This window comes from Amblyomma americanum, chromosome 4 (genome assembly GCF_052857255.1).
Source record: "Amblyomma americanum isolate KBUSLIRL-KWMA chromosome 4, ASM5285725v1, whole genome shotgun sequence".
NCBI classification, from domain to species: Eukaryota; Metazoa; Arthropoda; class Arachnida; order Ixodida; family Ixodidae; genus Amblyomma; species Amblyomma americanum.
In genome coordinates, this window is record NC_135500.1 from 58,370,700 (window position 1) to 58,388,487 (window position 17,788).

Below are 17,788 nucleotides of genomic sequence, written 5' to 3' on the forward strand. Positions count from 1 at the left end.
AGTGTACTTCTCGCCATCGGCCATACCATGCTGAATACGCCGGTTCTCGTCCGATCACCGAAGCTAAGCAGCATTGGGCTCGGTCAGTACTTGGGAGGGAGACCACCTGGGAACACTGAGTGCTGATGGCACTTCTTTTGCATTTTTTTCGTCTCTAACGCTTTTTTTTTGCCTCATAGTTATATCATTTATCCGATATGCCTCGTGCAACTGTAGGAGGTTTCGCGTTATTGTTATAAATAACACATTCCCACTGGCAATGTACGTACGTGCGGACGCGAAATTCCGTGCACGCGTGCTTGCGGCAAAACTGAAAAGCGACCGCCCGGCTTCCCGGCTGTCATTCTGACGTCTACGGCGGCGTGTACAGTGCAGATTAAACTCGGCAATGCGCTTAGATAACAGGGAGTCCCAGTTAGCGCATAAGACTGCGCAGTAGCGCACAATTAGCGTTCATCGATATAGTCGACACGCTTTCCTTGCCCGGTCCATGTGTCAACACCAGAGGCTTGCTCCCGCTGCTCTTTCGATGCATGCCGCAGTGCGTTACGATCGCCAGAACGGCTGAGAAAAGCCCAGGGCACGTAATTGCACGCTCGGCGCCTGTTGCCACGAGCGAGGGAAGTATTCGTGCGAAGTTTTGCATTCGGGAGCGGCTGCATACACTACAGTATAAAGGAGGCTATGACACTACATAAGCGCTTCGAAAAGTGTATTTCTCGCCATCGGCCATACCATGCTGAATACGCCGGTTCTCGTCCGATCACCGAAGCTAAGCAGCATTGGGCTCGGTCAGTACTTGGGAGGGAGACCACCTGGGAACACCGAGTGCTGATGGCACTTCTTTTGCATTTTTTTCGTCTCTAACGCTTTTTTTTGCTTCATAGTTATATCATTTATCCGATATGCCTCGTGCAACTGTAGGAGGTTTCGCGTTATTGTTATAAATAACACATTCCCACTGGCAATGTACGTACGTGCGGACGCGAAATTCCGTGCACGCGTGCTTGCGGCAAAACTGAGAAAGCGACCGCCCGGCTTCCCGGCTGTCATTCTGACGTCTACGGCGGCGTGTACAGTGCAGATTAAACTCGGCAATGCGCCTAGATAACAGGGAGTCCCAGTTAGCGCATAAGACTGCGCAGTAGCGCACAATTAGCGTTCATCGATATAGTCGACACGCTTTCCTTGCCCGGTCCATGTGTCAACACCAGAGGCTTGCTCCCGCTGCTCTTTCGATGCATGCCGCAGTGCGTTACGATCGCCAGAACGGCTGAGAAAAGCCCAGGGCACGTAATTGCAGGCTCGGCGCCTGTTGCCACGAGCGAGGGAAGTATTCGTGCGAAGTTTTGCATTCGGGAGCGGCTGCATACACTACAGTATAAAGGAGGCTATGACACTACATAAGCGCTTCGAAAAGTGTATTTCTCGCCATCGGGCATACCATGCTGAATACGCCGGTTCTCGTCCGATCACCGAAGCTAAGCAGCATTGGGCTCGGTCAGTACTTGGGAGGGAGACCACCTGGGAACACCGAGTGCTGATGGCACTTCTTTTGCATTTTTTTCGTCTCTAACGCTTTTTTTTGCCTCATAGTTATATCATTTATCCGATATGCCTCGTGCAACTGTAGGAGGTTTCGCGTTATTGTTATAAATAACACATTCCCACTGGCAATGTACGTACGTGCGGACGCGAAATTCCGTGCACGCGTGCTTGCGGCAAAACTGAAAAGCGACCGCCCGGCTTCCCGGCTGTCATTCTGACGTCTACGGCGGCGTGTACAGTGCAGATTAAACTCGGCAATGCGCCTAGATAACAGGGAGTCCCAGTTAGCGCATAAGACTGCGCAGTAGCGCACAATTAGCGTTCATCGATATAGTCGACACGCTTTCCTTGCCCGGTCCATGTGTCAACACCAGAGGCTTGCTCCCGCTGCTCTTTCGATGCATGCCGCAGTGCGTTACGATCGCCAGAACGGCTGAGAAAAGCCCAGGGCACGTAATTGCACTCTCGGCGCCTGTTGCCACGAGCGAGGGAAGTATTCGTGCGAAGTTTTGCATTCGGGAGCGGCTGCATACACTACAGTATAAAGGAGGCTATGACACTACATAAGCGCTTCGAAAAGTGTATTTCTCGCCATCGGCCATACCATGCTGAATACGCCGGTTCTCGTCCGATCACCGAAGCTAAGCAGCATTGGGCTCGGTCAGTACTTGGGAGGGAGACCACCTGGGAACACCGAGTGCTGATGGCACTTCTTTTGCATTTTTTTCGTCTCTAACGCTTTTTTTTGCCTCATAGTTATATCATTTATCCGATATGCCTCGTGCAACTGTAGGAGGTTTCGCGTTATTGTTATAAATAACACATTCCCACTGGCAATGTACGTACGTGCGGACGCGAAATTCCGTGCACGCGTGCTTGCGGCAAAACTGAGAAAGCGACCGCCCGGCTTCCCGGCTGTCATTCTGACGTCTACGGCGGCGTGTACAGTGCAGATTAAACTCGGCAATGCGCCTAGATAAAAGGGAGTCCCAGTTAGCGCATAAGACTGCGCAGTAGCGCACAATTAGCGTTCATCGATATAGTCGACACGCTTTCCTTGCCCGGTCCATGTGTCAACACCAGAGGCTTGCTCCCGCTGCTCTTTCGATGCATGCCGCAGTGCGTTACGATCGCCAGAACGGCTGAGAAAAGCCCAGGGCACGTAATTGCACTCTCGGCGCCTGTTGCCACGAGCGAGGGAAGTATTCGTGCGAAGTTTTGCATTCGGGAGCGGCTGCATACACTACAGTATAAAGGAGGCTATGACACTACATAAGCGCTTCGAAAAGTGTATTTCTCGCCATCGGCCATACCATGCTGAATACGCCGGTTCTCGTCCGATCACCGAAGCTAAGCAGCATTGGGCTCGGTCAGTACTTGGGAGGGAGACCACCTGGGAACACCGAGTGCTGATGGCACTTCTTTTGCATTTTTTTCGTCTCTAACGCTTTTTTTTGCCTCATAGTTATATCATTTATCCGATATGCCTCGTGCAACTGTAGGAGGTTTCGCGTAATTGTTATAAATAACACATTCCCACTGGCAATGTACGTACGTGCGGACGCGAAATTCCGTGCACGCGTGCTTGCGGCAAAACTGAAAAGCGACCGCCCGGCTTCCCGGCTGTCATTCTGACGTCTACGGCGGCGTGTACAGTGCAGATTAAACTCGGCAATGCGCCTAGATAACAGGGAGTCCCAGTTAGCGCATAAGAGTGCGCAGTAGCGCACAATTAGCGTTCATCGATATAGTCGACACGCTTTCCTTGCCCGGTCCATGTGTCAACACCAGAGGCTTGCTCCCGCTGCTCTTTCGATGCATGCCGCAGTGCGTTACGATCGCCAGAACGGCTGAGAAAAGCCCAGGGCACGTAATTGCACGCTCGGCGCCTGTTGCCACGAGCGAGGGAAGTATTCGTGCGAAGTTTTGCATTCGGGAGCGGCTGCATACACTACAGTATAAAGGAGGCTATGACACTACATAAGCGCTTCGAAAAGTGTATTTCTCGCCATCGGCCATACCATGCTGTATACGCCGGTTCTCGTCCGATCACCGAAGCTAAGCAGCATTGGGCTCGGTCAGTACTTGGGAGGGAGACCACCTGGGAACACCGAGTGCTGATGGCACTTCTTTTGCATTTTTTTCGTCTATAACGCTTTTTTTTTGCCTCATAGTTATATCATTTATCCGATATGCCTCGTGCAACTGTAGGAGGTTTCGCGTTATTGTTATAAATAACACATTCCCACTGGCAATGTACGTACGTGCGGACGCGAAATTCCGTGCACGCGTGCTTGCGGAAAAACTGAAAAGCGAACGCCCGGCTTCCCGGCTGTCATTCTGACGTCTACGGCGGCGTGTACAGTGCAGATTAAACTCGGCAATGCGCCTAGATAACAGGGAGTCCCAGTTAGCGCATAAGACTGCGCAGTAGCGCACAATTAGCGTTCATCGATATAGTCGACACGCTTTCCTTGCCCGGTCCATGTGTCAACACCAGAGGCTTGCTCCCGCTGCTCTTTCTATGCATGCCGCAGTGCGTTACGATCGCCAGAACGGCTGAGAAAAGCCCAGGGCACGTAATTGCACGCTCGGCGCCTGTTGCCACGAGCGAGGGAAGTATTCGTGCGAAGTTTTGCATTCGGGAGCGGCTGCATACACTACAGTATAAAGGAGGCTATGACACTACATAAGCGCTTCGAAAAGTGTATTTCTCGCCATCGGCCATACCATGCTGAATACGCCGGTTCTCGTCCGATCACCGAAGCTAAGCAGCATTGGGCTCGGTCATTACTTGGGAGGGAGACCACCTGGGAACACCGAGTGCTGATGGCACTTCTTTTGCATTTTTTTCGTCTCTAACGCTTTTTTTTGCCTCATAGTTATATCATTTATCTGATATGCCTCGTGCAACTGTAGGAGGTTTCGCGTTATTGTTATAAATAACACATTCCCACTGGCAATGTACGTACGTGCGGACGCGAAATTCCGTGCACGCGTGCTTGCGGCAAAACTGAAAAGCGACCGCCCGGCTGTCATTCTGACGTCTACGGCGGCGTGTACAGTGCAGATTAAACTCGGCAATGCGCCTAGATAACAGGGAGTCCCAGTTAGCGCATAAGACTGCGCAGTAGCGCACAATTAGCGTTCATCGATATAGTCGACACGCTTTCCTTGCCCGGTCCATGTGTCAACACCAGAGGCTTGCTCCCGCTGCTCTTTCTATGCATGCCGCAGTGCGTTACGATCGCCAGAACGGCTGAGAAAAGCCCAGGGCACGTAATTGCACGCTCGGCGCCTGTTGCCACGAGCGAGGGAAGTATTCGTGCGAAGTTTTGCATTCGGGAGCGGCTGCATACACTACAGTATAAAGGAGGCTATGACACTACATAAGCGCTTCGAAAAGTGTATTTCTCGCCATCGGCCATACCATGCTGAATACGCCGGTTCTCGTCCGATCACCGAAGCTAAGCAGCATTGGGCTCGGTCAGTACTTGGGAGGGAGACCACCTGGGAACACCGAGTGCTGATGGCACTTCTTTTGCATTTTTTTCGTCTCTAACGCTTTTTTTTGCCTCATAGTTATATCATTTATCTGATATGCCTCGTGCAACTGTAGGAGGTTTCGCATTATTGTTATAAATAACACATTCCCACTGGCAATGTACGTACGTGCGGACGCGAAATTCCGTGCACGCGTGCTTGCGGCAAAACTGAAAAGCGACCGCCCGGCTGTCATTCTGACGTCTACGGCGGCGTGTACAGTGCAGATTAAACTCGGCAATGCGCCTAGATAACAGGGAGTCCCAGTTAGCGCATAAGACTGCGCAGTAGCGCACAATTAGCGTTCATCGATATAGTCGACACGCTTTCCTTGCCCGGTCCATGTGTCAACACCAGAGGCTTGCTCCCGCTGCTCTTTCGATGCATGCCGCAGTGCGTTACGATCGCCAGAACGGCTGAGAAAAGCCCAGGGCACGTAATTGCACGCTCGGCACCTGTTGCCACGAGCGAGGGAAGTATTCGTGCGAAGTTTTGCATTCGGGAGCGGCTGCATACACTGCAGTATAAAGGAGGCTATGACACTACATAAGCGCTTCGAAAAGTGTATTTCTCGCCATCGGCCATACCATGCTGAATACGCCGGTTCTCGTCCGATCACCGAAGCTAAGCAGCATTGGGCTCGGTCAGTACTTGGGAGGGAGACCACCTGGGAACACTGAGTGCTGATGGCACTTCTTTTGCATTTTTTTCGTCTCTAACGCTTTTTTTTTTGCCTCATAGTTATATCATTTATCCGATATGCCTCGTGCAACTGTAGGAGGTTTCGCGTTATTGTTATAAATAACACATTCCCACTGGCAATGTACGTACGTGCGGACGCGAAATTCCGTGCACGCGTGCTTGCGGCAAAACTGAAAAGCGACCGCCCGGCTTCCCGGCTGTCATTCTGACGTCTACGGCGGCGTGTACAGTGCAGATTAAACTCGGCAATGCGCTTAGATAACAGGGAGTCCCAGTTAGCGCATAAGACTGCGCAGTAGCGCACAATTAGCGTTCATCGATATAGTCGACACGCTTTCCTTGCCCGGTCCATGTGTCAACACCAGAGGCTTGCTCCCGCTGCTCTTTCGATGCATGCCGCAGTGCGTTACGATCGCCAGAACGGCTGAGAAAAGCCCAGGGCACGTAATTGCACGCTCGGCGCCTGTTGCCACGAGCGAGGGAAGTATTCGTGCGAAGTTTTGCATTCGGGAGCGGCTGCATACACTACAGTATAAAGGAGGCTATGACACTACATAAGCGCTTCGAAAAGTGTATTTCTCGCCATCGGCCATACCATGCTGAATACGCCGGTTCTCGTCCGATCACCGAAGCTAAGCAGCATTGGGCTCGGTCAGTACTTGGGAGGGAGACCACCTGGGAACACCGAGTGCTGATGGCACTTCTTTTGCATTTTTTTCGTCTCTAACGCTTTTTTTTTGCCTCATAGTTATATCATTTATCCGATATGCCTCGTGCAACTGTAGGAGGTTTCGCGTTATTGTTATAAATAACACATTCCCACTGGCAATGTACGTACGTGCGGACGCGAAATTCCGTGCACGCGTGCTTGCGGCAAAACTGAAAAGCGACCGTCCGGCTGTCATTCTGACGTCTACGGCGGCGTGTACAGTGCAGATTAAACTCGGCAATGCGCCTAGATAACAGGGAGTCCCAGTTAGCGCATACGACTGCGCAGTAGCGCACAATTAGCGTTCATCGATATAGTCGACACGCTTTCCTTGCCCGGTCCATGTGTCAACACCAGAGGCTTGCTCCCGCTGCTCTTTCGATGCATGCCGCAGTGCGTTACGATCGCCAGAACGGCTGAGAAAAGCCCAGGGCACGTAATTGCACGCTCGGCACCTGTTGCCACGAGCGAGGGAAGTATTCGTGCGAAGTTTTGCATTCGGGAGCGGCTGCATACACTACAGTATAAAGGAGGCTATGACACTACATAAGCGCTTCGAAAAGTGTTTTTCTCGCCATCGGTCATACCATGCTGAATACGCCGGTTCTCGTCCGATCACCGAAGCTAAGCAGCATTGGGCTCGGTCAGTACTTGGGAGGGAGACCACCTGGGAACACCGAGTGCTGATGGCACTTCTTTTGCATTTTTTTCGTCTCTAACGCTTTTTTTTTGCCTCATAGTTATATCATTTATCCGATATGCCTCGTGCAACTGTAGGAGGTTTCGCGTTATTGTTATAAATAACACATTCCCACTGGCAATGTACGTACGTGCGGACGCGAAATTCCGTGCACGCGTGCTTGCGGCAAAACTGAGAAAGCGACCGCCCGGCTTCCCGGCTGTCATTCTGACGTCTACGGCGGCGTGTACAGTGCAGATTAAACTCGGCAATGCGCCTAGATAACAGGGAGTCCCAGTTAGCGCATAAGACTGCGCAGTAGCGCACAATTAGCGTTCATCGATATAGTCGACACGCTTTCCTTGCCCGGTCCATGTGTCAACACCAGAGGCTTGCTCCCGCTGCTTTTTCGATGCATGCCGCAGTGCGTTACGATCGCCAGAACGGCTGAGAAAAGCCCAGGGCACGTAATTGCACGCTCGGCGCCTGTTGCCACGAGCGAGGGAAGTATTCGTGCGAAGTTTTGCATTCGGGAGCGGCTGCATACACTACAGTATAAAGGAGGCTATGACACTACATAAGCGCTTCGAAAAGTGTTTTTCTCGCCATCGGCCATACCATGCTGAATACGCCGGTTCTCGTCCGATCACCGAAGCTAAGCAGCATTGGGCTCGGTCAGTACTTGGGAGGGAGACCACCTGGGAACACCGAGTGCTGATGGCACTTCTTTTGCATTTTTTTCGTCTCTAACGCTTTTTTTTGCCTCATAGTTATATCATTTATCCGATATGCCTCGTGCAACTGTAGGAGGTTTCGCGTTATTGTTATAAATAACACATTCCCACTGGCAATGTACGTACGTGCGGACGCGAAATTCCGTGCACGCGTGCTTGCGGCAAAACTGAAAAGCGACCGCCCGGCTTCCCGGCTGTCATTCTGACGTCTACGGCGGCGTGTACAGTGCAGATTAAACTCGGCAATGCGCCTAGATAACAGGGAGTCCCAGTTAGCGCATAAGACTGCGCAGTAGCGCACAATTAGCGTTCATCGATATAGTCGACACGCTTTCCTTGCCCGGTCCATGTGTCAACACCAGAGGCTTGCTCCCGCTGCTCTTTCGATGCATGCCGCAGTGCGTTACGATCGCCAGAACGGCTGAGAAAAGCCCAGGGCACGTAATTGCACGCTCGGCGCCTGTTGCCACGAGCGAGGGAAGTATTCGTGCGAAGTTTTGCATTCGGGAGCGGCTGCATACACTACAGTATAAAGGAGGCTATGACACTACATAAGCGCTTCGAAAAGTGTATTTCTCGCCATCGGCCATACCATGCTGAATACGCCGGTTCTCGTCCGATCACCGAAGCTAAGCAGCATTGGGCTCGGTCAGTACTTGGGAGGGAGACCACCTGGGAACACCGAGTGCTGATGGCACTTCTTTTGCATTTTTTTCGTCTCTAACGCTTTTTTTTGCCTCATAGTTATATCATTTATCCGATATGCCTCGTGCAACTGTAGGAGGTTTCGCGTTATTGTTATAAATAACACATTCCCACTGGCAATGTACGTACGTGCGGACGCGAAATTCCGTGCACGCGTGCTTGCGGCAAAACTGAAAAGCGACCGCCCGGCTGTCGTTCTGACGTCTACGGCGGCGTGTACAGTGCAGATTAAACTCGGCAATGCGCCTAGATAACAGGGAGTCCCAGTTAGCGCATAAGACTGCGCAGTAGCGCACAATTAGCGTTCATCGATATAGTCGACACGCTTTCCTTGCCCGGTCCATGTGTCAACACCAGAGGCTTGCTCCCGCTGCTCTTTCGATGCATGCCGCAGTGCGTTACGATCGCCAGAACGGCTGAGAAAAGCCCAGGGCACGTAATTGCACGCTCGGCGCCTGTTGCCACGAGCGAGGGAAGTATTCGTGCGAAGTTTTGCATTCGGGAGCGGCTGCATACACTACAGTATAAAGGAGGCTATGACACTACATAAGCGCTTCGAAAAGTGTATTTCTCGCCATCGGCCATACCATGCTGAATACGCCGGTTCTCGTCCGATCACCGAAGCTAAGCAGCATTGGGCTCGGTCAGTACTTGGGAGGGAGACCACCTGGGAACACCGAGTGCTGATGGCACTTCTTTTGCATTTTTTTCGTCTCTAACGCTTTTTTTTGCCTCATAGTTATATCATTTATCCGATATGCCTCGTGCAACTGTAGGAGGTTTCGCGTTATTGTTATAAATAACACATTCCCACTGGCAATGTACGTACGTGCGGACGCGAAATTCCGTGCACGCGTGCTTGCGGCAAAACTGAAAAGCGACCGCCCGGCTGTCATTCTGACGTCTACGGCGGCGTGTACAGTGCAGATTAAACTCGGCAATGCGCCTATATAACAGGGAGTCCCAGTTAGCGCATAAGACTGCGCAGTAGCGCACAATTAGCGTTCATCGATATAGTCGACACGCTTTCCTTGCCCGGTCCATGTGTCAACACCAGAGGCTTGCTCCCGCTGCTTTTTCGATGCATGCCGCAGTGCGTTACGATCGCCAGAACGGCTGAGAAAAGCCCAGGGCACGTAATTGCACGCTCGGCGCCTGTTGCCACGAGCGAGGGAAGTATTCGTGCGAAGTTTTGCATTCGGGAGCGGCTGCATACACTACAGTATAAAGGAGGCTATGACACTACATAAGCGCTTCGAAAAGTGTTTTTCTCGCCATCGGCCATACCATGCTGAATACGCCGGTTCTCGTCCGATCACCGAAGCTAAGCAGCATTGGGCTCGGTCAGTACTTGGGAGGGAGACCACCTGGGAACACCGAGTGCTGATGGCACTTCTTTTGCATTTTTTTCGTCTCTAACGCTTTTTTTTTGCCTCATAGTTATATCATTTATCCGATATGCCTCGTGCAACTGTAGGAGGTTTCGCGTTATTGTTATAAATAACACATTCCCACTGGCAATGTACGTACGTGCGGACGCGAAATTCCGTGCACGCGTGCTTGCGGCAAAACTGAAAAGCGACCGCCCGGCTTCCCGGCTGTCATTCTGACGTCTACGGCGGCGTGTACAGTGCAGATTAAACTCGGCAATGCGCTTAGATAACAGGGAGTCCCAGTTAGCGCATAAGACTGCGCAGTAGCGCACAATTAGCGTTCATCGATATAGTCGACACGCTTTCCTTGCCCGGTCCATGTGTCAACACCAGAGGCTTGCTCCCGCTGCTCTTTCGATGCATGCCGCAGTGCGTTACGATCGCCAGAACGGCTGAGAAAAGCCCAGGGCACGTAATTGCACGCTCGGCGCCTGTTGCCACGAGCGAGGGAAGTATTCGTGCGAAGTTTTGCATTCGGGAGCGGCTGCATACACTACAGTATAAAGGAGGCTATGACACTACATAAGCGCTTCGAAAAGTGTATTTCTCGCCATCGGCCATACCATGCTGAATACGCCGGTTCTCGTCCGATCACCGAAGCTAAGCAGCATTGGGCTCGGTCAGTACTTGGGAGGGAGACCACCTGGGAACACCGAGTGCTGATGGCACTTCTTTTGCATTTTTTTCGTCTCTAACGCTTTTTTTGCCTCATAGTTATATCATTTATCCGATATGCCTCGTGCAACTGTAGGAGGTTTCGCGTTATTGTTATAAATAACACATTCCCACTGGCAATGTACGTACGTGCGGACGCGAAATTCCGTGCACGCGTGCTTGCGGCAAAACTGAAAAGCGACCGCCCGGCTTCCCGGCTGTCATTCTGACGTCTACGGCGGCGTGTACAGTGCAGATTAAACTCGGCAATGCGCCTAGATAACAGGGAGTCCCAGTTAGCGCATAAGACTGCGCAGTAGCGCACAATTAGCGTTCATCGATATAGTCGACACGCTTTCCTTGCCCGGTCCATGTGTCAACACCAGAGGCTTGCTCCCGCTGCTCTTTCGATGCATGCCGCAGTGCGTTACGATCGCCAGAACGGCTGAGAAAAGCCCAGGGCACGTAATTGCACGCTCGGCGCCTGTTGCCACGAGCGAGGGAAGTATTCGTGCGAAGTTTTGCATTCGGGAGCGGCTGCATACACTACAGTATAAAGGAGGCTATGACACTACATAAGCGCTTCGAAAAGTGTATTTCTCGCCATCGATACGCCGGTTCTCGTCCGATCACCGAAGCTAAGCAGCATTGGGCTCGGTCAGTACTTGGGAGGGAGACCACCTGGGAACACCGAGTGCTGATGGCACTTCTTTTGCATTTTTTTCGTCTCTAACGCTTTTTTTTTGCCTCATAGTTATATCATTTATCCGATATGCCTCGTGCAACTGTAGGAGGTTTCGCGTTATTGTTATAAATAACACATTCCCACTGGCAATGTACGTACGTGCGGACGCGAAATTCCGTGCACGCGTGCTTGCGGCAAAACTGAAAAGCGACCGCCCGGCTGTCATTCTGACGTCTACGGCGGCGTGTACAGTGCAGATTAAACTCGGCAATGCGCCTAGATAACAGGGAGTCCCAGTTAGCGCATAAGACTGCGCAGTAGCGCACAATTAGCGTTCATCGATATAGTCGACACGCTTTCCTTGCCCGGTCCATGTGTCAACACCAGAGGCTTGCTCCCGCTGCTTTTTCGATGCATGCCTCAGTGCGTTACGATCGCCAGAACGGCTGAGAAAAGCCCAGGGCACGTAATTGCACGCTCGGCGCCTGTTGCCACGAGCGAGGGAAGTATTCGTGCGAAGTTTTGCATTCGGGAGCGGCTGCATACACTACAGTATAAAGGAGGCTATGACACTACATAAGCGCTTCGAAAAGTGCATTTCTCGCCATCGGCCATACCATGCTGAATACGCCGGTTCTCGTCCGATCACCGAAGCTAAGCAGCATTGGGCTCGGTCAGTACTTGGGAGGGAGACCACCTGGGAACACCGAGTGCTGATGGCACTTCTTTTGCATTTTTTTCGTCTCTAACGCTTTTTTTTGCCTCATAGTTATATCATTTATCCGATATGCCTCGTGCAACTGTAGGAGGTTTCGCGTTATTGTTATAAATAACACATTCCCACTGGCAATGTACGTACGTGCGGACGCGAAATTCCGTGCACGCGTGCTTGCGGCAAAACTGAAAAGCGACCGCCCGGCTTCCCGGCTGTCATTCTGACGTCTACGGCGGCGTGTACAGTGCAGATTAAACTCGGCAATGCGCCTAGATAACAGGGAGTCCCAGTTAGCGCATAAGACTGCGCAGTAGCGCACAATTAGCGTTCATCGATATAGTCGACACGCTTTCCTTGCCCGGTCCATGTGTCAACACCAGAGGCTTGCTCCCGCTGCTCTTTCGATGCATGCCGCAGTGCGTTACGATCGCCAGAACGGCTGAGAAAAGCCCAGGGCACGTAATTGCACGCTCGGCGCCTGTTGCCACGAGCGAGGGAAGTATTCGTGCGAAGTTTTGCATTCGGGAGCGGCTGCATACACTACAGTATAAAGGAGGCTATGACACTACATAAGCGCTTCGAAAAGTGTATTTCTCGCCATCGGCCATACCATGCTGAATACGCCGGTTCTCGTCCGATCACCGAAGCTAAGCAGCATTGGGCTCGGTCAGTACTTGGGAGGGAGACCACCTGGGAACACCGAGTGCTGATGGCAGTTCTTTTGCATTTTTTTCGTCTCTAACGCTTTTTTTTTGCCTCATAGTTATATCATTTATCCGATATGCCTCGTGCAACTGTAGGAGGTTTCGCGTTATTGTTATAAATAACACATTCCCACTGGCAATGTACGTACGTGCGGACGCGAAATTCCGTGCACGCGTGCTTGCGGCAAAACTGAAAAGCGACCGCCCGGCTGTCATTCTGACGTCTACGGCGGCGTGTACAGTGCAGATTAAACTCGGCAATGCGCCTAGATAACAGGGAGTCCCAGTTAGCGCATAAGACTGCGCAGTAGCGCACAATTAGCGTTCATCGATATAGTCGACACGCTTTCCTTGCCCGGTCCATGTGTCAACACCAGAGGCTTGCTCCCGCTGCTTTTTCGATGCATGCCGCAGTGCGTTACGATCGCCAGAACGGCTGAGAAAAGCCCAGGGCACGTAATTGCACGCTCGGCGCCTGTTGCCACGAGCGAGGGAAGTATTCGTGCGAAGTTTTGCATTCGGGAGCGGCTGCATACACTACAGTATAAAGGAGGCTATGACACTACATAAGCGCTTCGAAAAGTGTTTTTCTCGCCATCGGCCATACCATGCTGAATACGCCGGTTCTCGTCCGATCACCGAAGCTAAGCAGCATTGGGCTCGGTCAGTACTTGGGAGGGAGACCACCTGGGAACACCGAGTGCTGATGGCACTTCTTTTGCATTTTTTTCGTCTCTAACGCTTTTTTTTTGCCTCATAGTTATATCATTTATCCGATATGCCTCGTGCAACTGTAGGAGGTTTCGCGTTATTGTTATAAATAACACATTCCCACTGGCAATGTACGTACGTGCGGACGCGAAATTCCGTGCACGCGTGCTTGCGGCAAAACTGAAAAGCGACCGCCCGGCTTCCCGGCTGTCATTCTGACGTCTACGGCGGCGTGTACAGTGCAGATTAAACTCGGCAATGCGCTTAGATAACAGGGAGTCCCAGTTAGCGCATAAGACTGCGCAGTAGCGCACAATTAGCGTTCATCGATATAGTCGACACGCTTTCCTTGCCCGGTCCATGTGTCAACACCAGAGGCTTGCTCCCGCTGCTTTTTCGATGCATGCCGCAGTGCGTTACGATCGCCAGAACGGCTGAGAAAAGCCCAGGGCACGTAATTGCACGCTCGGCGCCTGTTGCCACGAGCGAGGGAAGTATTCGTGCGAAGTTTTGCATTCGGGAGCGGCTGCATACACTACAGTATAAAGGAGGCTATGACACTACATAAGCGCTTCGAAAAGTGTTTTTCTCGCCATCGGCCATACCATGCTGAATACGCCGGTTCTCGTCCGATCACCGAAGCTAAGCAGCATTGGGCTCGGTCAGTACTTGGGAGGGAGACCACCTGGGAACACCGAGTGCTGATGGCACTTCTTTTGCATTTTTTTCGTCTCTAACGCTTTTTTTTGCCTCATAGTTATATCATTTATCCGATATGCCTCGTGCAACTGTAGGAGGTTTCGCGTTATTGTTATAAATAACACATTCCCACTGGCAATGTACGTACGTGCGGACGCGAAATTCCGTGCACGCGTGCTTGCGGCAAAACTGAAAAGCGACCGCCCGGCTTCCCGGCTGTCATTCTGACGTCTACGGCGGCGTGTACAGTGCAGATTAAACTCGGCAATGCGCTTAGATAACAGGGAGTCCCAGTTAGCGCATAAGACTGCGCAGTAGCGCACAATTAGCGTTCATCGATATAGTCGACACGCTTTCCTTGCCCGGTCCATGTGTCAACACCAGAGGCTTGCTCCCGCTGCTTTTTCGATGCATGCCGCAGTGCGTTACGATCGCCAGAACGGCTGAGAAAAGCCCAGGGCACGTAATTGCACGCTCGGCGCCTGTTGCCACGAGCGAGGGAAGTATTCGTGCGAAGTTTTGCATTCGGGAGCGGCTGCATACACTACAGTATAAAGGAGGCTATGACACTACATAAGCGCTTCGAAAAGTGTTTTTCTCGCCATCGGCCATACCATGCTGAATACGCCGGTTCTCGTCCGATCACCGAAGCTAAGCAGCATTGGGCTCGGTCAGTACTTGGGAGGGAGACCACCTGGGAACACCGAGTGCTGATGGCACTTCTTTTGCATTTTTTTCGTCTCTAACGCTTTTTTTTTGCCTCATAGTTATATCATTTATCCGATATGCCTCGTGCAACTGTAGGAGGTTTCGCGTTATTGTTATAAATAACACATTCCCACTGGCAATGTACGTACGTGCGGACGCGAAATTCCGTGCACGCGTGCTTGCGGCAAAACTGAAAAGCGACCGCCCGGCTTCCCGGCTGTCATTCTGACGTCTACGGCGGCGTGTACAGTGCAGATTAAACTCGGCAATGCGCCTAGATAACAGGGAGTCCCAGTTAGCGCATAAGACTGCGCAGTAGCGCACAATTAGCGTTCATCGATATAGTCGACACGCTTTCCTTGCCCGGTCCATGTGTCAACACCAGAGGCTTGCTCCCGCTGCTCTTTCGATGCATGCCGCAGTGCGTTACGATCGCCAGAACGGCTGAGAAAAGCCCAGGGCACGTAATTGCACGCTCGGCGCCTGTTGCCACGAGCGAGGGAAGTATTCGTGCGAAGTTTTGCATTCGGGAGCGGCTGCATACACTACAGTATAAAGGAGGCTATGACACTACATAAGCGCTTCGAAAAGTGTATTTCTCGCCATCGGCCATACCATGCTGAATACGCCGGTTCTCGTCCGATCACCGAAGCTAAGCAGCATTGGGCTCGGTCAGTACTTGGGAGGGAGACCACCTGGGAACACCGAGTGCTGATGGCAGTTCTTTTGCATTTTTTTCGTCTCTAACGCTTTTTTTTTGCCTCATAGTTATATCATTTATCCGATATGCCTCGTGCAACTGTAGGAGGTTTCGCGTTATTGTTATAAATAACACATTCCCACTGGCAATGTACGTACGTGCGGACGCGAAATTCCGTGCACGCGTGCTTGCGGCAAAACTGAAAAGCGACCGCCCGGCTGTCATTCTGACGTCTACGGCGGCGTGTACAGTGCAGATTAAACTCGGCAATGCGCCTAGATAACAGGGAGTCCCAGTTAGCGCATAAGACTGCGCAGTAGCGCACAATTAGCGTTCATCGATATAGTCGACACGCTTTCCTTGCCCGGTCCATGTGTCAACACCAGAGGCTTGCTCCCGCTGCTTTTTCGATGCATGCCGCAGTGCGTTACGATCGCCAGAACGGCTGAGAAAAGCCCAGGGCACGTAATTGCACGCTCGGCGCCTGTTGCCACGAGCGAGGGAAGTATTCGTGCGAAGTTTTGCATTCGGGAGCGGCTGCATACACTACAGTATAAAGGAGGCTATGACACTACATAAGCGCTTCGAAAAGTGTTTTTCTCGCCATCGGCCATACCATGCTGAATACGCCGGTTCTCGTCCGATCACCGAAGCTAAGCAGCATTGGGCTCGGTCAGTACTTGGGAGGGAGACCACCTGGGAACACCGAGTGCTGATGGCACTTCTTTTGCATTTTTTTCGTCTCTAACGCTTTTTTTTTGCCTCATAGTTATATCATTTATCCGATATGCCTCGTGCAACTGTAGGAGGTTTCGCGTTATTGTTATAAATAACACATTCCCACTGGCAATGTACGTACGTGCGGACGCGAAATTCCGTGCACGCGTGCTTGCGGCAAAACTGAAAAGCGACCGCCCGGCTTCCCGGCTGTCATTCTGACGTCTACGGCGGCGTGTACAGTGCAGATTAAACTCGGCAATGCGCTTAGATAACAGGGAGTCCCAGTTAGCGCATAAGACTGCGCAGTAGCGCACAATTAGCGTTCATCGATATAGTCGACACGCTTTCCTTGCCCGGTCCATGTGTCAACACCAGAGGCTTGCTCCCGCTGCTTTTTCGATGCATGCCGCAGTGCGTTACGATCGCCAGAACGGCTGAGAAAAGCCCAGGGCACGTAATTGCACGCTCGGCGCCTGTTGCCACGAGCGAGGGAAGTATTCGTGCGAAGTTTTGCATTCGGGAGCGGCTGCATACACTACAGTATAAAGGAGGCTATGACACTACATAAGCGCTTCGAAAAGTGTTTTTCTCGCCATCGGCCATACCATGCTGAATACGCCGGTTCTCGTCCGATCACCGAAGCTAAGCAGCATTGGGCTCGGTCAGTACTTGGGAGGGAGACCACCTGGGAACACCGAGTGCTGATGGCACTTCTTTTGCATTTTTTTCGTCTCTAACGCTTTTTTTTGCCTCATAGTTATATCATTTATCCGATATGCCTCGTGCAACTGTAGGAGGTTTCGCGTTATTGTTATAAATAACACATTCCCACTGGCAATGTACGTACGTGCGGACGCGAAATTCCGTGCACGCGTGCTTGCGGCAAAACTGAAAAGCGACCGCCCGGCTTCCCGGCTGTCATTCTGACGTCTACGGCGGCGTGTACAGTGCAGATTAAACTCGGCAATGCGCTTAGATAACAGGGAGTCCCAGTTAGCGCATAAGACTGCGCAGTAGCGCACAATTAGCGTTCATCGATATAGTCGACACGCTTTCCTTGCCCGGTCCATGTGTCAACACCAGAGGCTTGCTCCCGCTGCTTTTTCGATGCATGCCGCAGTGCGTTACGATCGCCAGAACGGCTGAGAAAAGCCCAGGGCACGTAATTGCACGCTCGGCGCCTGTTGCCACGAGCGAGGGAAGTATTCGTGCGAAGTTTTGCATTCGGGAGCGGCTGCATACACTACAGTATAAAGGAGGCTATGACACTACATAAGCGCTTCGAAAAGTGTTTTTCTCGCCATCGGCCATACCATGCTGAATACGCCGGTTCTCGTCCGATCACCGAAGCTAAGCAGCATTGGGCTCGGTCAGTACTTGGGAGGGAGACCACCTGGGAACACCGAGTGCTGATGGCACTTCTTTTGCATTTTTTTCGT

At 51.8% G+C, this 17,788-nt stretch overlaps 25 non-coding genes across 25 annotated transcripts; all 25 read left to right on the plus strand.

Annotated features, from left to right (window-relative positions):
- The first annotated feature begins 12 nt into the window (after positions 1–12).
- Positions 13–131, plus strand: LOC144131157 (5S ribosomal RNA). Its single transcript, XR_013314574.1, has one exon. It is a non-coding gene; the product is annotated as a 5S ribosomal RNA (ribosomal RNA).
- Positions 132–721: 590 nt separating this feature from the next.
- LOC144130788 (5S ribosomal RNA) lies at positions 722–840 on the plus strand. The gene has a single exon (XR_013314216.1). It is a non-coding gene; the product is annotated as a 5S ribosomal RNA (ribosomal RNA).
- A 590-nt stretch (positions 841–1,430) lies between these two features.
- On the plus strand, positions 1,431–1,549 carry LOC144131234 (5S ribosomal RNA). The gene has a single exon (XR_013314651.1). It is a non-coding gene; the product is annotated as a 5S ribosomal RNA (ribosomal RNA).
- Positions 1,550–2,138: 589 nt separating this feature from the next.
- On the plus strand, positions 2,139–2,257 carry LOC144130789 (5S ribosomal RNA). The gene has a single exon (XR_013314217.1). It is a non-coding gene; the product is annotated as a 5S ribosomal RNA (ribosomal RNA).
- A 590-nt stretch (positions 2,258–2,847) lies between these two features.
- Positions 2,848–2,966, plus strand: LOC144130790 (5S ribosomal RNA). Its single transcript, XR_013314218.1, has one exon. It is a non-coding gene; the product is annotated as a 5S ribosomal RNA (ribosomal RNA).
- A 589-nt stretch (positions 2,967–3,555) lies between these two features.
- LOC144131109 (5S ribosomal RNA) lies at positions 3,556–3,674 on the plus strand. The gene has a single exon (XR_013314526.1). It is a non-coding gene; the product is annotated as a 5S ribosomal RNA (ribosomal RNA).
- A 590-nt stretch (positions 3,675–4,264) lies between these two features.
- LOC144131264 (5S ribosomal RNA) lies at positions 4,265–4,383 on the plus strand. Its single transcript, XR_013314680.1, has one exon. It is a non-coding gene; the product is annotated as a 5S ribosomal RNA (ribosomal RNA).
- Positions 4,384–4,964: 581 nt separating this feature from the next.
- On the plus strand, positions 4,965–5,083 carry LOC144130791 (5S ribosomal RNA). The gene has a single exon (XR_013314219.1). It is a non-coding gene; the product is annotated as a 5S ribosomal RNA (ribosomal RNA).
- A 581-nt stretch (positions 5,084–5,664) lies between these two features.
- LOC144131158 (5S ribosomal RNA) lies at positions 5,665–5,783 on the plus strand. Its single transcript, XR_013314575.1, has one exon. It is a non-coding gene; the product is annotated as a 5S ribosomal RNA (ribosomal RNA).
- A 591-nt stretch (positions 5,784–6,374) lies between these two features.
- LOC144130792 (5S ribosomal RNA) lies at positions 6,375–6,493 on the plus strand. Its single transcript, XR_013314220.1, has one exon. It is a non-coding gene; the product is annotated as a 5S ribosomal RNA (ribosomal RNA).
- A 582-nt stretch (positions 6,494–7,075) lies between these two features.
- LOC144131110 (5S ribosomal RNA) lies at positions 7,076–7,194 on the plus strand. Its single transcript, XR_013314527.1, has one exon. It is a non-coding gene; the product is annotated as a 5S ribosomal RNA (ribosomal RNA).
- Positions 7,195–7,785: 591 nt separating this feature from the next.
- On the plus strand, positions 7,786–7,904 carry LOC144130793 (5S ribosomal RNA). The gene has a single exon (XR_013314222.1). It is a non-coding gene; the product is annotated as a 5S ribosomal RNA (ribosomal RNA).
- A 589-nt stretch (positions 7,905–8,493) lies between these two features.
- LOC144130794 (5S ribosomal RNA) lies at positions 8,494–8,612 on the plus strand. Its single transcript, XR_013314223.1, has one exon. It is a non-coding gene; the product is annotated as a 5S ribosomal RNA (ribosomal RNA).
- A 581-nt stretch (positions 8,613–9,193) lies between these two features.
- LOC144130795 (5S ribosomal RNA) lies at positions 9,194–9,312 on the plus strand. The gene has a single exon (XR_013314224.1). It is a non-coding gene; the product is annotated as a 5S ribosomal RNA (ribosomal RNA).
- A 581-nt stretch (positions 9,313–9,893) lies between these two features.
- LOC144130797 (5S ribosomal RNA) lies at positions 9,894–10,012 on the plus strand. Its single transcript, XR_013314226.1, has one exon. It is a non-coding gene; the product is annotated as a 5S ribosomal RNA (ribosomal RNA).
- A 590-nt stretch (positions 10,013–10,602) lies between these two features.
- LOC144130799 (5S ribosomal RNA) lies at positions 10,603–10,721 on the plus strand. Its single transcript, XR_013314227.1, has one exon. It is a non-coding gene; the product is annotated as a 5S ribosomal RNA (ribosomal RNA).
- Positions 10,722–11,995: 1,274 nt separating this feature from the next.
- On the plus strand, positions 11,996–12,114 carry LOC144130800 (5S ribosomal RNA). The gene has a single exon (XR_013314228.1). It is a non-coding gene; the product is annotated as a 5S ribosomal RNA (ribosomal RNA).
- A 589-nt stretch (positions 12,115–12,703) lies between these two features.
- Positions 12,704–12,822, plus strand: LOC144130801 (5S ribosomal RNA). The gene has a single exon (XR_013314229.1). It is a non-coding gene; the product is annotated as a 5S ribosomal RNA (ribosomal RNA).
- Positions 12,823–13,404: 582 nt separating this feature from the next.
- Positions 13,405–13,523, plus strand: LOC144130802 (5S ribosomal RNA). Its single transcript, XR_013314230.1, has one exon. It is a non-coding gene; the product is annotated as a 5S ribosomal RNA (ribosomal RNA).
- Positions 13,524–14,113: 590 nt separating this feature from the next.
- On the plus strand, positions 14,114–14,232 carry LOC144130803 (5S ribosomal RNA). The gene has a single exon (XR_013314231.1). It is a non-coding gene; the product is annotated as a 5S ribosomal RNA (ribosomal RNA).
- Positions 14,233–14,821: 589 nt separating this feature from the next.
- On the plus strand, positions 14,822–14,940 carry LOC144130804 (5S ribosomal RNA). The gene has a single exon (XR_013314232.1). It is a non-coding gene; the product is annotated as a 5S ribosomal RNA (ribosomal RNA).
- Positions 14,941–15,530: 590 nt separating this feature from the next.
- LOC144130805 (5S ribosomal RNA) lies at positions 15,531–15,649 on the plus strand. Its single transcript, XR_013314233.1, has one exon. It is a non-coding gene; the product is annotated as a 5S ribosomal RNA (ribosomal RNA).
- Positions 15,650–16,231: 582 nt separating this feature from the next.
- On the plus strand, positions 16,232–16,350 carry LOC144130806 (5S ribosomal RNA). Its single transcript, XR_013314234.1, has one exon. It is a non-coding gene; the product is annotated as a 5S ribosomal RNA (ribosomal RNA).
- A 590-nt stretch (positions 16,351–16,940) lies between these two features.
- On the plus strand, positions 16,941–17,059 carry LOC144130807 (5S ribosomal RNA). Its single transcript, XR_013314235.1, has one exon. It is a non-coding gene; the product is annotated as a 5S ribosomal RNA (ribosomal RNA).
- Positions 17,060–17,648: 589 nt separating this feature from the next.
- LOC144130809 (5S ribosomal RNA) lies at positions 17,649–17,767 on the plus strand. Its single transcript, XR_013314237.1, has one exon. It is a non-coding gene; the product is annotated as a 5S ribosomal RNA (ribosomal RNA).
- The last annotated feature ends 21 nt before the right edge of the window (positions 17,768–17,788 follow it).